Here is a 17,624-nt window from a genome sequence, read left to right on the forward strand (position 1 = left end):
CAGAAATACAACCCAGGATCCATTCAATATGTTAACATTAATTAAGCACTTACTACATACAAGGTGCTTTGGACAAAATTTAAGGAAACAAAGATAGAATGCAGCACAAATTCCTCAGTATTGAGGAATTTACAAACTAGGTGGAGGGAAGGACAATATACACAAATAGTTTATTGTGAATATTGTGTTAAGTGCAAAGGGGGAGTTAGGCAAAGTGCTATAAGAAATATGAGAAGGGGAAGATCATTTTTACAGGGCAGGGTGAGGGTAAAAGGGGAGTAAGGAAGGCTTTACCAAGTAGGTAAAAAAGCAACTTAGGTTGTGCTTTGAAGGAAGGGAAGGGCTTTGATGAATAGAGATGGTGTTAGCCAGAGATATGGAGACTTGAAATGGCATGATGTCAATTGCCCAGTTTGGCTAATGAGTAGTATAAAATAAGGCTGGAAAGGCAAGCAACTTAGCTTGTGGAGAGCCTCAAATAACAAAATCAAGAGTTTATTATTTATTTAACCAACTGTAGAGAACCACTGAGAGTTTTTTCATAAAGAACTGGTATATGGAATATGGTGGAATAAAAAGATTACTTGGAGCAACAGTGTGAAGAGTGAATCACACAGATGAGGAAATTAAACCCAAAGAAGTTATTACTTGTCCAACATCACCCAGACAGTAGCAGACCTGGAATTCGAACCCAGATCTCCAGATCAGTACACCTTCCACTGGACCACACCTTCAGGCAAAATGGAAAGGAATAGACCAGGGGTCAGACTACTGAGGAGGCTGCTACAATAGTCTACAAGAGAAAAGAAGAGGTCCTGTGGGGTTTTGGAAGTGGAGAGAGTGACAGATGTGAGAAAGATTGTAAGAATAAAATGTAAATGATTGGACTTGGCACCTTTAAGGAAGGGGAGGAGGAAAAGGGAAGTGTAAAGAACAACTTCTGAGGTTATGATCCTGAGTGGATGGGAGGATGGCAGGACTATCAATAAAAATATTGATTTTGGGGGTGAGGACAAGTTTTACAGAGAGTATAAGTTCAGTTGCAGAAAGGTTGAGCTTGAATTTTGTGGCAGTATAGGTGGAGTTACCTAGCAGAGAGCTGGATAGAAGCATTTAGGGCTCTGGGGAAACAGTTGGTAGCAAAGATGAAAATGGTAGTCATAAATGTGTAGGCCAAGGGAAAGAGTCAAGAGAGAGAAAAGAAGACCAAGAACAGATACCCCCACATTTGTGGAACACTCCACTCTAAAGACAATAAAGAAGCCACAAAAGGAATGAACAGAGAAGTAGGAGAACCATGAGAATGAGCTGTGACTTCTTTTGAGACAAATATAATCCTGATGCCTAAACTAGGAAAGGAGAGCAAAGAATTAACTAAAAACCAATATCATTAATATCTATTCAAAAATTTTCCAAATCCTGACCAAAAAAAAGACCCTGTTCAATCATGACCTATGGACAATAGCAAACCAATATTATCCATGGAGTTTTCTTGGAAAAGATTCTGGAATGCTTTGTCATTTCCTTTTGCAATATATTAAGGTGAAGAAAGGTTAAGTGACTTGTCCAGGGTCACACAGCTAGAAAGTATCTAAGGCTGGTCTTCAGATCTTCCTGACCCCAGGCCCAGCACTCTCTCCACTGAACCATTTAGCTGACTCCCCACTCTACCCCACTTAAAAAAAAAGACCCCTAGCAATTATCCCCAAAATTATTCAAGCTAGATTTATGCCAGGAAGGCAAGGATAGTTCAATAATCAGAAATTATAAACAGAATCATATTTAAAAACAAAAACATCTAATACCCCATAATAATATCAATAGATGAAAAGTACAATGTGGAAGAAACCAAGGGAGTAGAATATCAAGAAGTAATCTCATTGTCAAATGCTGAAGAGAGATCAAGGAGGATGAGAACAGAAAGCAAGGTCAGTCGGTAAGCATTTATTAAACTCTGACTATATACCAGGCACTGTGCTAAGGGCTGGAGATACAAAAAGAGGTAAATCAAAGGCCCTTCCCTCAGAAGCTCTCAATCTGATAGGGGGTGGGGATACAGATAATATACATATATATGTATGTGGGTATATGTGTGTGTGTATGATAAATAGGAAATAACAGAGGGAAATCCCTAAAATTAAGAGGGGCTGGTGTAAAGTTAATGGTATATAAGTTCTTCCCCACCCATTAATAGGCTTCATATAGACCCTGGTCAAGAGACAGGCTCTGGACTACAGGGATTCCCACACCTTCCTAATTAAGTGCTGATTTCCAAGCTTCTCAGTACTAAGCCAATTAAATGCTGAGTCTTTGATTGGAAACAGTATATATCATATTGCTTGAGGGCATGGTGTGGGCAGAGAGAGAAGCAGGCAGAAGGAGAAACAACTGCAGAGGGAAAAACTTGCCTAGGGGAACTTGCTTGCAATGTTGGCACTCCCTGGATTGGTGTTGAGTACCTTGCTAAATCTTACCTTCCTAACAACAATGTTCCAAATAAATATTTTGGTTTTGTCTTAGAGGAGGAGTGTTTATTATATTTTGTAAACAAATCTGGGAATACATATGCATATTTATAGCAGCTGCTATGGGTATTGCATTGGTGTTACAGTTGGGAAAGACTTCATGTAGAAGCTGGGATTTCAATTGGGATTTGAAGGAAGCCAAGGAAGACAGGAGGCAAAGATGAGGAGGAGAGCATCCAAAGCATGGAGGACCACCAGAGAAAATGCCTGGAGTTGAGAGATGGAGTATCCCATGGGAGGCACAACATGAAAGCCAGTATGTCAGGGAGTAAAGTGTAAGAAGACTGGAAAGATTAGGGGTAGGTAGGTTATGAAAGGCTTTGAATGCAAACAGAGGATTTTGTAGGTGATAATGGAGGTTAGAAGGAGTCTCTGGAATTTATTGAGTGGAGGAGAGGAGAGGTGAGTAGTCAGACCTCTACTTTAGGAAAACTACTTTAGTGGCTGAATGGAGGATGGACTGGATTGGGGAGAGCCTTGAAATAAGCAAACCCACTAGTAGGCTATTAAAAGAATCCAATTGTCAGATTTGTGGAGAATGGAGAAATTTATGACAAAACAAGAGATAAAGAACATTATGAAGTGCAAAATGATTACATTAAATTGAACAGTTTTTGCACAAGCAAATCCAATGCAACCAAGATTAGGAGGGAAGCAGAAAATTGGGAAAGAATTTTTGCAACTAGTATCTGTGATAAAGGCCTCATTTCTAAAATATATAGAGAACTGAGTCAAATGTACAAGAATACAAGTCATTCCCCAAATGATAAATGGTCAAAGGATATGAACAGGCAGTTTTCAGAGGAAGAAATTAAAGCTATCTATAGTCATATGAAAAAATGCTCTAAATTACTATTGACTAGAGAGATGCAAATCAAAACAGCTGAGATACCACACCACACCTATCAGATTGGCTAACATGACAGAACAGGAAGATGATAAATATTGGAGAGGATGTGGGAGAATTGAAATACTAATTCATTGTTGGTGGAGCTGTGAGCTGATCCAACCATTCTGGAGAGCAATTTGGAACTATGCCCAAAGGGATCCAAAAATGTGCACACCCTTTGACCCAGCAATATTTCTTCTAGGACTGTATCCTGAAGAAATCATAAAAATGGCAAAAGGTCTCACATGTACAAAAATATTTATAGTAGTTCTCTTTGGGGCAGCCAAGACCTGGAAATTGAGGGGATGCCCATCAACTGCAGAATGACTGAACAGGTTGGGGTATATGAATGTAATGGAATACTACTGTGCTATAAGAAACAAGAAACAGGTGAACTTCAGAGAGACCTGGAAGGACTTATATGAACTGATGCTGAATGAAATGAGCAGAACCAAGAGAACATTGTACACAATGTGTGAGGACTGTTTCTGATAGACTTAGCCCTTCACAGCAAGGACCTAAAACATTCCCAATGGACTCTTGAGGCAAAATACCATCCATATCCAGAGCAAGAACTATGGAATTTGAACACAGAATGAAGCAAACTATTTTCTCTTGTGTTATGTTTTGTTTTGGTTTCTCTCATGGTTTCTTCCATTCATTTTAATTCTTATATGCAACATGACTAATGTGAAAATATGTTTAATAAGAATGTATGTGTAGAACTCATATAAGATTGCACGCTGCCTTGGGGAGGGAGGGAGGAGGGAGGGAGAGAAAATTTAAGACTTATGGAAGTGATTGTTAAAAACAGAAAACAAATAAATTAATTTATAAAAAACTCAAACAAACAAACAACAAAAAGAGTCCAAGCTTGAGGTGATGAGGGCCTGCATCAGAGAATGAAGAAGGAGTCTGAGAAAAGGATCCTGGGTTTGACAATTTAGGAGATCACTGGTAACTTTGGAGAGAACAGTTTTAGTGAAATGATGAGGTCAGAAGCTGGATTATAGGGGGTTAAAAAAAGAGTAAGAAGAAAGGAAGCGGAGTTACCTATTATAAACTGACATTGGGTCTGGTTAAATTTAGTGACAAAGTGCTTATTGACTGACTTATTGATTGTCCAAGAACTGATTCATACACTTCTTATCCCTTGGTGGAATTGCTGTCTGTGGAATTAATGCATAGGAAAGTCACTGACCACCAAGTACAATACTTTAATAATGCCTTATTAATGTAGTGCTTTTAACTTTTAAATCAGCTATTTTATTTGATCTTCATAACTACCCTCTGAGGTAGGAAACATACATTATTAAGTTCAGTGACAGATGAGAAAATCCAAGGAGTAGCACAAGACACTCAAATGGGAGATAATAAGACTTGTAGCAAGATTGCTGCTCTTCCACCTCCTGTCCTAGATGAGTCACCTTTCTGAGCCTCAATTTCCTAATTTGCAAAATGAGGATAATGATATCTATATTATCATTATTATCATGGAGCAGCTAGGTGACACAGTGGATTGATCACTGGATCGAGTCAGGAAGACTTGAGTTCAAATCCAGCCTCAGACGCTTACCAGCTGTCACCCTAGGCAAGTCACGTAGCCCCGTTTGTTTGTCTCTTCATCTGTCAAATGAGCTGAAGAAGGAAATGCCAAACTATTGCACTATCTTTGCCAAGAAAACCCTAAATGGGGTCATGAAGAGTCAGACACTACTGAGCAACACCACCACCTACCCCATGGGGTTGTTGTAGAGGAAATACTTTTTGAAGCATAAAGGGCTAGATAAATGTGAGCTCCAGTTATTACTGGTTCTTTACTGTCCTCTATTAATAATGACTAGCATTTATAGAGTCATTTAAGATTTACAAAGCTTTTTACAAGTATTATTTTAATTTTATCTCTATAACCCTGGGAGGTAGGTGCTATTATCATCTCCATTTTACAGATGAGGAAATGGGGGCTGAGAGTGACTTGACCAGGGTCACATAACTAGTGTCTAAGGTCATATTTGAACTCAGATCCTCCTAAATCCAGGTCCAGTGCTCAATACACTATGCAATTTAGCTACCCATCTTTATGGCCCCCTTCCTGACACAGTCAACAACATTTATACCCCCTTGATGATTTAAAAATAGATTTAAAGATGATTTCAACTGAAATCCACTGATCCCTGAGGGCCTCTGGAGGGCGCAGGGGAGAGAGGAAGGGTCTTAGCTCTTCCTTTGTGGAAAAGCACTGACAGTTTCTTTTCTATTCCTCCCAGCCCCCTCCCCCAGGAAAGCAGCTCTTTGCAAAACTAAAAGCTCATTTCAGACACAAGTCATTTCAACACACTATTTCCCTCTTCTTCCTCTGTGGTATCTCATCAGGGATTTCTGAGAAAAGATGAAACGTCACCTCCCACAGCCCCGGCCGGCTATTCCTCCTGAGGTTGGGGCTGTTTGCTTCTTGAAAGCACGGCAAGCATCCAAAACCTCGCCAACCAGGGCTGTCCTGCTGCCTACTGGCCAGGCACCCTTCATCTGCTGTTCTCCCCACCTGAGCCTTGACAGAACGGAAATCAACAAACAATGCTCAGCAGTCACAAAACCTTGAACCTAACAGCTGTTCTTTCCCAGTGCCCAGCTGTTTCTCTACCCTGTATCACAGAGGATTGGGTGAAGAGAGGGGTCATGGATGAGGGCTTGAGAGCTGGGATATCACCTTAGGGTTCTGAGTCCCACCCCCCTCATTTTGTAGATAAGGAACTTTGTCAGAACTGCATGATTCTAGTATATCATCCAAACTCGCTGGCCACAATATAATGGGGGGTGGTAGAGATAAGTGATTTTTTAAAATTAGTGGTCATTGAAAAACACACTGCTCTTGTCACTTCCCATGCCCAAAAGAGATCTGCCTAACCTCTAGAAGGGACCCCAAATAAAACCTGAGCAAAAACTTCATGACAGGTGGGGGGCTGCGAGATTTAGGAACAAGATATATATTCAGGAGACATAATGCCTCTTTCCATAGGGAAAGAACCCTGTGTCCACTCCGGGCACAGGAGGGCCAGAACTATGAAACCTGTATGATCAGAGACAGACCAAAAAAGAAAAAGAAACTGGATGTTGGGGCAATCTGAATGTATTTGTAGGCTGGGGGAGAAGAGGAAGACTGAAGAGGTTACATATGTACTTTGTTCATACTATGAGTGGACCAAATTATACAACAGAGCACAAGTTAAGTAAGTGGGGGGAGGAGAGAGGGCAGAAGACACAGTAGATGATTATTTCAGAACAAAAACAACAACAACCAAAAAGGGGGAATCAGGCAGGAGTCTGGACCTAGATAAAACCCAACATTCTTTTTTCCTTGTCTGGGCTCTTGGCTCCTCTTACCCTGTACACCTTGTCCCAGGCAAGCTTTGACAAACACACATACATAACACATAGGGCCACGTGATGGGGTGGGTGGGAAGGAAGGATGTGGGGGGGGAGGGGGGGGAATTTCAAAAGGAATGCAGCCCCAGCTAGTTGGGGGCCCTGGCTGGGCCCTTTGCCACTTCTGTGGATAGGAGCAAACACAGAAGCCAAAACAATGAGCTCATGGGCAAGAATGCAGTCAGTGGGGAGGTTTGGGCAGCCAGAGCAAACTGGTTTCTTGATCCAGGATGGGAACAGCAGGAGTTGAATCTCCCACAGAAACTTAGAAGGGGAAAGAGCAACCCTTCAACAGCTCTAATGAGCTTTTCCAACACTGAGGGATCACTCTTCCCTGGATGACTTTAACCTGAATGTAGGGAGCGAACTAGAGGGTCACAATCTCCAGTCAAAACTGTAGTTGAAAACTAGGCTTATTTTTCTCTTTGTGGGGATTGCTGAAAGGGAGGAAGGCCAGAGAAAAGGAAAGATGGCTGTGGAGAGAGATATGTAGGCTGCTGAGCAACAACTTCCTGAAGAATCCAATGCCCCTACTGTCTAGTTCTAACTCTGATTAATTCAACCTTTAAATTGGCAAGGCCAAAGATGTAGCACCTTTAAAAAAAACTATTGCTTTCCAGACCTTTTCATTCCATGGCACACACTTCTACATCACTAAATTTACCTAGGACTGGGTAGAGTTGATAAAGGGATCAAGCTAGCTGTTGTGTTCCTTCTGTTTTTGGACATTACTACAGACTAGTGTTCTCTCATTTATCCTTTTTATTCCCTACCTTTTATTTACTTGGGTATATTTTTGTGTCCACCAGGAAAATGTCCCTTGAGTCAAGTCAACAAGCATATATTACATGCCAGAGAGGAGATAGAAAGGCAAAAACAGTCCCTTCCCCAAGATGCTTACAGTTTAATACAAATGACTAGGTACAAACAAGATATAGATGGTATGAGTAGGAGGTAATGTTAACGGGAAGGCACTAGCGTTAAAGGGGACTAGAAAAGGCTTCTTGCAGAGGATGAGACTTTAGTTGGGACTTGAAGAAAGCCAGAAAAGCCAGGAGGCAAAGGTGAAGAGGGAGAGGGTTCTAGGCATGTGGGACTACCAGTGAAAAAGAACACCATCAGGCAAGGAACAGCAAAGATGCCAGTGTGGAGAAGAATAAGGTGTAAGAAGAGGGTAGAGAAAGGTAGAGAATGGACCAGGATATAAAGGGCATTACAAACCAAACAGAGGATTACATATTTGATCCTAGAGGTAACAGGGACCCAGTTTATCAAATAGAGGAGAGATGTGTTTAGACCTGTGTTTTAAGAAGAACATTCTGATAACTGAGTTATACAATGGAATGGAATAGGGAAAGACTGAGGCAGGAAAACCAGCAGCAGGCTAAGCCCACATGTGAGCTGATGAAGGCTTGTACCACGGTGGTGGCAGCATCAAAGAGAGAAGGGGGCATATACAAGAGATATTATGAAGGTATATTATAAGGCTTGGTAACAAACTGGATACAAGGGATGAGAGTGAGTAGTTGAGAATAAGTCAATAGTGAGTAGTTTGTGGACCTGGATGACTAGGAGGATGGTGATATCCTCAATGGTAATAGGAATGTTTGGAGGAAGGGAGGGTTTGGGGATGGAGGATATAATGAGTTTAGTTTTGGACATGTTGAGTTTAAGACATCTACTGGACATCCAGTTTGGGATATCTGGAAGGCAGTTGGAGATTCAAAATGGGAGGTCAAGAGAGAGGTTAGGGCTGGACAAACAGATTTCAGAATCATTTGCGGAATGATGATAATTGAATCTGTGGAAGGTGATAAGATGATGAAAGGAAACAGCAGAGTAGAAGAAGAGAAGAGGGCCCAGGACAGAGAGCCCTGTGGGATACCCATGGTTAGTAGTTATGATCTGGTTCAAGATCTGGCAAAGGAGACTGAAGAGAAATCAGATAGATAAGAGGTTAGAACCAGAAAAAAATAGTCATGAAAACCTACTGGGAAGAGAGTATCAAGACGGTAAGGAAAAGCATCAAAGGGTGCAGACGTCCAAAAGGACAAACACTGAGAAAAAGGCATCAGCTTTGGCACCTAAGAGATCACCGTGGAGAGAGCAGTTTCAATTGAATGCTGAGACTAGAAACTCAAACCGAAGAGAATTCAGAAGAGAATAGGGTAAGCAGAGTTGCCTATTGGCCTTCCCAAAGAGTTTAGTTATGAAAGCAAGAGAGGTATAGGATGATAGCTAGTGAGGCTTGGTTGAGGGTTTTTTGAAGATGGGAGAGAAGTGGGAATATTTGTAGGCAGTTGGAAAGCAGTTGGTAAGCAGGGAGAGATGGAAGATTTGTGAGAAAGTGGGGAATGATAGAGGGAGCAATCTACTGGAAGAAAATTCATGATGGAATTGGGATCATTTGTGCATGGTGAAAGATTTGCCTTGGCAAGGAAAAGAACATGTCTTCAAGTGAGAGAGGGGTGAAGGAGGAGCCAGTAGGGTAAGATGTCTGACTGATATGGGATGAGGAAGATGGGAAAGACATAGCTGTCAGTCGATGGTCTCCATTTTTTTAAGGGATATATGAGGCAATATTCTCATATTATATCCTCAAAATATCCTCAATATATGAGGATATATTCTCAGCTGAGAAGGTGGGGGAAAGGGTGCCGTGAGAGCTTTGTGGAGGGAAAGAATGCTGTGTTCCTAGTTAAATTGAATCCTAGTCACTTAATACTTTTGTGATCTTGGATCATTTCATCTCTCTGCCTCTGAGTTTCCTTATCTGTAAAATGAGGGGACTGTATTAAATAACATTTAAGGCAGAAGTTCTTAAGTTGTAGGTCTGTGGGGTTTTTTATGTTGATAACTATGTTAATAAAGTTTCCTTTGTAATCCTATGTTTATTTTCTGAATTAAAAATTCTGAAAGAGGTCCACTGACTTTACCAGACTGTCAAAGGGGTCCATGGTATAAAAAAAGGCTAAGAAATGCCACTCTAAGGTAATCTCTAGTTCTATAATATTGAGCCTAAGAGATATATCTACAACGCAGAATTGGCAGTGAGTGCTGGTGGAGGTGGACATACGAAGGGTTTCAGTTGACTCTAGTGGAGAGAAGCAAAGAACCTCAGAGTTGGAAGGTGCTCCATGGGCTATCCATCCAATCTAAGTCCCACTAACAAATCATAAGATTTAGAGTTCAAAGGGAGATGATCTAATCCTGCTTCCTTATTTCATAGATGAGAAAAATGAGCCGTAGCCAAGGTTAAATGATTTTCCCTAGGTCACATATATAGTAAGCAGCAGGGACAAAATTCAAGACCAAAGCCTTTAGCTCTAAATCCAATACTCTTTCCCCTCTGCCATGCTGATTCTATCAACTGATGCCTGTCTTTCCCGGAAAATCCTCCTGAAGTGATACTACTTCTCCCCCCTATTAGATTCCTTTCCAGCAGTTGTCTGGCCTCTGCTTAAACACCATTTTTGCTAGGAAACTTACTTTCTCAAAAGGTAACTTAATTCTATGTCTGATCTATGTATTAGGAAGTTCTCTCTGTAGGATCTAAAATTCGCTCCACATGTCAATAAATGCATTAAGTATTTATCCCTTCCAGAAGAAATTCCTCTGGGACAGGTGTTTTCATGATGTGAGGACTCCTTCTGTCTGTGCATATCACAGCACATCCACATCTTGTCTTCCAATGGGATCCTAGCCTATGCCTTCCTCCATAATATATTCTCCAAGAAGGTTCTGCTCAACATACTTTATGTCTTCATTCTCTACATCTTTTAAACATTTTGACCGTAACAGGCCGATATGAGGGATGGGGCATTCATTTATTACCACTTGCTCTTAAAATATGATTTGTCCACCTCCTTTCCTACCTCTTTACATGTCCTGACAATATCTTTAAACCACTTCCTATGCAAAAACTATCACTGGTCATGTGTGTGGGATGCATACATCTTTATTGTACTTTGGGTCACTCACAATTTTGATTTTTTCAGAGACTGGTGTTCAGTGAACCACGGCCATATGAAATCCCTGGCAGAATATCAGTGTTGAAAGCATAGGGTTTTGTGTCATGTAGCTTAGGAATAATGAGAATGGTATACCATTCTTCAAATGTAATTTAGTCTGTTCTGTTCAACTGTTGGCACAGATTACTGCCCATTTGTCGTGTCTGTCTATCCTATGTGTACTGATAAGCTAACTCAATGAGCTGCCCATCTAACTTCATGTCAGAATCTGGACACTCTCCCTTTGCTTTTACTCTTCCCAGCCTGGCATCAGATTTCATCACTTAAATTGCCCTTTCCAAAGCTCCTAATCATCTCTTAATTACTAAAGCTGGTCTTTTTTTTAAGCCTTATTCTTCTCAACATTTCTGCTGCATCTGACACTGCTGATCCCCTTCTCCTACTGAATACCTTGTCCTGATTCTCCTCCTTCCTGCTTATCTGCCTCTTCTCAGTTTTGTTTGCTGGTTCATCATCTAGGCCAAGTACCACTTAGCTGTGAGTGAGCTCCCCAAGGGTCTGTCCTAGGCCCCTTACTCTTCTCTCTCTTGGTGACCTCATCAGCTCCCCTGGGGCTAATTAGTATCTCTGTACAACTGACTTACATATCTATGTAGCCAGCTCCAGGATCTCCCCTAAGCTTCAATACTACATTACCAGTTGGCTATTGAACATTTCAACTAGGCATCCCACAGGCATCTCAAACTCAATATATCTGAGACAGAACTTATCTTTCCTCTCCAGATCCACCCCTTTTCCAAACTTCCCTATTTCTTCTCCTTTCCCCGCTTTGTAACATTGGCATTAACCCTGATTCTTCACTCTTCCTCACCCTATTCTATTTTTGCTAACTCTTACCATTTCAACCTTTACAACATCTCATCCATCCAAACCCCTCTATCCATCCACACTGCTACTCCCTTAGTCTAGGTCCTTATTATCTGTCACTTAGATTTTTGCAAAGGCCTCCTAACTTGCCCCCTGACTCAAGACTCTCCCCCCACCTTTTCAGTCCATACCCCAAAAAGTGAATTTTCTTAAATACAAATCTGACCATGCCATTCCCCTACTCAGTAAGCTTCACTGGCTTCCTGTGGCCTCCTCAGTTCAGGTGATATAAATCTCTTCACAACCTTGCTCCAATTTGTCCCTACAGCCTTATTATACAACACTTCCCTTCCAACACTGACCTTCTGCCTCCATGCCTTTCCTCTGAGGCCTAGGATGCACCTCTCCTCACCTCCACCATAAAGAAAACTCCTCTACTTTCAGAAGGAAACTCAAACATCACCAAGGGAAGCACAAAGCCTTTCCTGACCCTTTCAGCTGCTATCACTGCCCCTCTCATACTACCCTATATTTCATATTTATTTATATTTAAAACTGCAATTCATAAATGATATACACATTATCTCTCCTTTGAAAATGTAAGCTCTCTGCAAGTAGGAATTGTTTTGTTTATTATAGTTATGTCCCTGCCACCCGTGGCAATGTCTGGCACAGAGCAGATACTCAATAAATGGCTGCCGATCAATTGGATTGCCAGGTTGATATTTCCAATGGTTGTGGATACAGGGCTTGATAAAATAAGCACTGATGCCTTGAGCAAAAGGAGCGTTGGGAGAACGTTGCCATCTGAACTGTGCTCAAGACAACTTTACTGAGAGTATGTCTCCCTATATTTCTGCCTTGCTCGATAGTGATACTCAAAAGATTGTTAAATGAAACTATTTCTGAAGTGGTGGAAGGAATCCTGAATGATCTTAACATACCCATCAAATAAAGATTAATTTCTGCCTCCATGCACTGAGTATAATCAGAGGGCATTTGCACATTTTACTGAGGCAGGGGGAAAAGATACAGCATGTATATAGACAATAAGTGCAAAGTAATTTAAAGAGGAAGATAATGCTAATATTAACTGGTAGAATCAGGAAAGGCCTTGTGTGGGAGCGGGTACTTAAGCTATGCTCTGAAGGAATCTAGGCATTCTGAGAGAGAGGGCTACTTTCCAGACAGTTCGATTGGAGGCAGAAGATAGACGATCATGTGCAAGGAATAGCCAATAGGCCAGTTTGTTAGGCACAGAGTGCATGAAGGGGATTGTTCTAGGATTAAGATTAGAAAAGTTGGGGAGCAGCAGACTGTGGAGGGCTTTAAATGCCAGGCTGAGGATATCCCATGTTATCTTAGAAGCAAGAGGAAATTTTATGAGTAGGGGGTGACACAGTCAGATTTGTATTTTAAGAATATTAGTGGGCCACTGTATGGAGGGTGGATTTGAGAGGGGAGAAAGTAAAAGCAGGGATACCAGTTAGGGGTTACTGCAATATTCCAGGTATGAGGTGATAAGAGCTTGAACTAGGGCAGAGTGCCTGTGTGACTAGAGAAACAGATTGAGATGGGGAAGAAGAATCAATATGACTTAGTAACTCATTGTATGAGAGAGGAGGAAGTGTCCAGGATGACTCTGGAAGTTGCATAAACTAGAAGGAAGGCAGTGCCCTGGGCAGAAATTGGAAAATAAAAGTAGAAACTTGGTTTTGGGGGAAATGTTGAGTTTGAAATGCCTGTGGCCCATCCAGGTGGAGTTGTGGGACTGGAGTTATTAATGCAACATATATAGATTTGGGAATTATCTGCACAATATCAACTGATCCCAGAGAAGTTGATGAGATCACAGAGACTGCAAAGAAAGTGCACAGGATGGAATCTTAGGGCATGTCCCCACTTAGTAAGCAGGTACAGGATGATGACTCAACAGAGGAGACTGAGAAGAGGAAGACCCAGAATAAGGAAGGAAGAGAGTATTCATGGGAAGGAATTTCAGGCATCATGCAACAAATATTTATTAAATACCTACTATGTGCTAGGTTACTATGTAAGCACTGGGGATCTAAAGAACAAAAAAGGGGAAAGAATCTGAACTCTCCAGGAGTTCAGATTCTTATTGTGTATGGGATACAGTATTTATACAATTAAGTAAATACAAAATATAATGCGGGGAAGGAGGAAGGAATGCACTAACAATCCCATTTAGTGGGTAAGGGAGGTAATTTTAGAGGGCAGAAGAACCCATGGCACCTAAACACTCTCATGTAGGTAGCCAACTACTCCAATTATTTCTAAGGTTTCCAATGAAGGTAAAAACTAATGAGGTGATCTGCCCAGTTTCCTGAGCTGTAGGAAAATCCTTCTACTGATTTACTTAGAGGATAAGGGAATGAAGGGTGGGGAATAATAATAGCTGACATTTTTGTTGAGTCACATCCAACTCTCTGGACCCTATTTGGGGTTTTCTTGGCAGAGATGCTAGAATGCTTTGTGATTTCTTTCTCCAGCTCATTTGACAAATGAGGAAACTGAGGCAAACTGGGTTAAGTGAGTTGCTCAGGGTCACATACCTAGTAAATATCAAGGCTAGATTTGACTCAGGTCTTTCTAACTCCAGGCCCAACACTCTATCCAGTGCCACCTAGCTGTCCAGTTCTGGGGGTACAAAGACAAAAATTAGTTCTTGCCCTTACAGAATTTACTTCCTATCAGGGGAACAATGTGTATGTACAATATACACCCACACCCCCCAATCAGTGAATACCTACTATGTTCCAAGCACTGTGCCACCTAGATATGACATTTACATACTTCTTTAGGCTTTACAAACCCTCTAAATATATTATTATATTTTATCCTTACAACAACTCTGTGAGGTGGATATCACAGGAATTACTTACCCCTTCAATGTACCCATCATCCCATCCCTATATGCTCCCTTCCAGGTGTAGTTATCAAGGACATTGGTAACAGATCTTTCCATAAATCTATCACCAAAGACCCCCCCTCAGTGGGCTGGGGTTCATTCTCTGGGTCTTTTAATATTCAATGGGTAAGCAGTACAGTACTTGGGCATTATTTTCATGTTCCAGATGAGGTACCCAAAGCCCAGAGAGTTGTTTCAATTAGATCAAAATTTGTAAAGCCTGTGGCACAAAGCAGAGGCCATGTAAATGCTTATTCTCTCCCATCTTTCCCTTCTGAGATTTAGCGACTTGCTCATATCTCACTCCACTTGTAGATGTCAGTCAGAGTGAGGAGATTTGAATCCAGGTCTAACATTTTTATACCATATCACACTGCCTCTAAATAGACAATTCTTTCTTCTCTATCTCCTAAGTGGGAACTACATTATTCCCAGGTATCCCAAGGTGAATTTAAAAGGCTGGATTTGCTATTCCTCCATAGAATGCAATCTCCACCCCTACCCCCAGGATACAAAGAGATGAGAGACTCCACAAAAATTCCTCTAGGTGGTGGGTGGGCCACAGTTTACACTGAGACCTGCTACTCCATAATTATTTGTGGTAATGAAGGCCATCCCCAAGCAGTAGGGTTCTAACTCAGGAAAGTCTGGGGAAAAAAAGGAGGTGAGGTACCAAGAGCTGCTGGCAGCAATGCACGAAAAGAGAAAAACCAAAGCTCTGGGTAAAGTGCAGACTGCTGCAAAACACCAGCTAGGCCTTAACATTTCAGTGTCTACCCACACATGCAAGTTAGGTGTTTCTGTTCTACATGCCTATCAAGGGGTCAAGGAGGAGGTCAGAGAGCACTGACATGCACTCAGTGCAGTGTCCTAGTGAAGCCTTTTTAACCACACCCACCAAGGAGGTCTAAGGTTAGCCACCAGGAAAGCAGAAAAAAAAGCTTGCTCATTCATGTGCGTGACCATGGAAGTTGCTAAGTATGCAGAAACCAGACTTTTTGAACACTGGACTAATATTCATGCAAGTTCCTTAAAAGGGAGTTTTCACCCTCGTTCTCTTCATTGTTTCAGGATCCTTAAATCCCAAGTAGTTTCCGGTTCTTTTGACTCAATTGAAGCATCTGACTTGATTTCTGTCCCAAACACACACACTCAGCCTTGCCTTTCCCAATCTGACTAGAAGGAAGAGGTGGGACCTCTTGTGTTCTTTTGGATCTAAACTCTCTTCCAAGCTCAGGCTACTGTTGTTGTTTTGTTGCTATGCTGAATTAAGAGTTTAAACACCACAAGTTTCTGCCTGGAGACTCTTCTACAGCAGCTCCGCCCATTCACTGGTGATCACAAATGTGTCAATACAACTTTTTCTAGGGCAGTAGTTAGGGGAACCTCAGTGGTGCAAACGCTGTCTTAACCTTCGACTCCCAACCCCCACCCTCCACATCCTGACTTGTCGGAAATAATACTAGAACAATGGTGAGTTGCTAAGGAAAGCTGAAGCTGGAGGTTTTTCAAACAAAGAAACTGAGGCTTTTATAGAGTGTTCTGAGGACCAAGTCCTGAGTGTATCTGCACCCTATAATCACTGAGCAATATAGGAAAAAAAGCCCCAACACCAAAACCCAACCTAGATAAGCACTAAGACTCATAGTTGATAATCTTGGGCTCCAAGAAGGGAGTGATCCAAGTCAACCCACACTGTGTAATGTCTATTAGGTAGGGAGAAGTGGACAAAGACAGATTCTGCTCTTGGGAAGGGCCAGGATGGTGGTGGGGAAGGAGAAGCAGATATTTCAATGGAGGGCTTGGCCTCCAACTGGGTTTTAAAGGCTGAGAATAACAGTGTCTTTGATAGAGCAGATTTAGGGGAAAAGATAAACATTTTAGGACTTATTTGATACATTAGTGGGAAGTCTAGGTAATGTCCAGAAAGCAGATAAAAATACTGGAGATGGAAAGGCTGGAGATGACTTCAGATGGCTCAGGTTCTGGCCACCCTGCTGGAGAGAGAGAGGAGAGGAAGAGAGAGGGAGAAGGGGACGGGGGGAGAGGGAGAGAGGGGAGGAAGAGGGAGAGAGAGAGAGAGAGACAGAGACAGAGACAGAGACAGAGAGAGACAGAGAGGGAGGGAGGGAGAGTGTGTGTGTGTGTGTGTGTGTGTGTGTGTGTGTGTGTGTGTGTGTGTGTGTGTAATAAGGAGATTACATGAATAAAAAAACTTAAATACTGTTAAATAAAGCAATGGCTCTCTGGGAGGAGAAAGGGGCAGGGATTCAGGGGAATATTTGTGAATATACATACAATGACTAACACACATACATATGGCTCTGGAAGTTTTTTAAAAAATTTAAAGATTTCTTCTTTTTACTTACATTGTCTAATTTCTCCCTGAACCCCTGGTGCTTTTCTCCCAGAGAGCCATTGCTTGTAATTAAGTTCTTAAAATTTTTATTTTTGTAATTTCCACTTATCACACCAAAGAAAGTTGATGAGGGGAGTAGGGAGGGGCCTCCCTGATGATCAAATTTTTAAAAAGGGAAACGGCTCTAAGGAACTAAAAGGGAAGGTGGGGGGAGGGAAGCCTGGTCATAGCTGATGAAGGCAAGCATTTGAGTGGTGGTAATTGTTATCTGCCTTCACAAATCTGCTCCTAGAATTTGGGTAAGTGGGTTTATCAGATCCTTGCTGAATTCTGCGTATTTGGTAGATGTTGACTGTTTAGATTTGTTGTCAGAACAACAGCTGCAGCATCAGACTGCCTAGTTCAGGTCCCAAATTAGAACATAGGTGTTGTCCTCTCTACCTCCACCCCTTCCTTCCTTTGGAGCTTAACAAAAACAGCTCTTTGCAAGGAGATAATAAAAATTCTGTTTTGTGATCATCTGCCAGGATCTGAAAAATAAAGGGGCTTCAGAGAGCAAAATATTCATGATTCCTTTCCTGACACAGTTGCCTGGGTGGGGGAAGTTGGACCAGTCTTTTTTTGCATGATTACTTTTTGATGCCCAAGACTTAAAACC

Source organism: Notamacropus eugenii, chromosome 2 (genome assembly GCF_028372415.1).
Source record: "Notamacropus eugenii isolate mMacEug1 chromosome 2, mMacEug1.pri_v2, whole genome shotgun sequence".
Lineage (NCBI taxonomy): Eukaryota > Metazoa > Chordata > Mammalia > Diprotodontia > Macropodidae > Notamacropus > Notamacropus eugenii.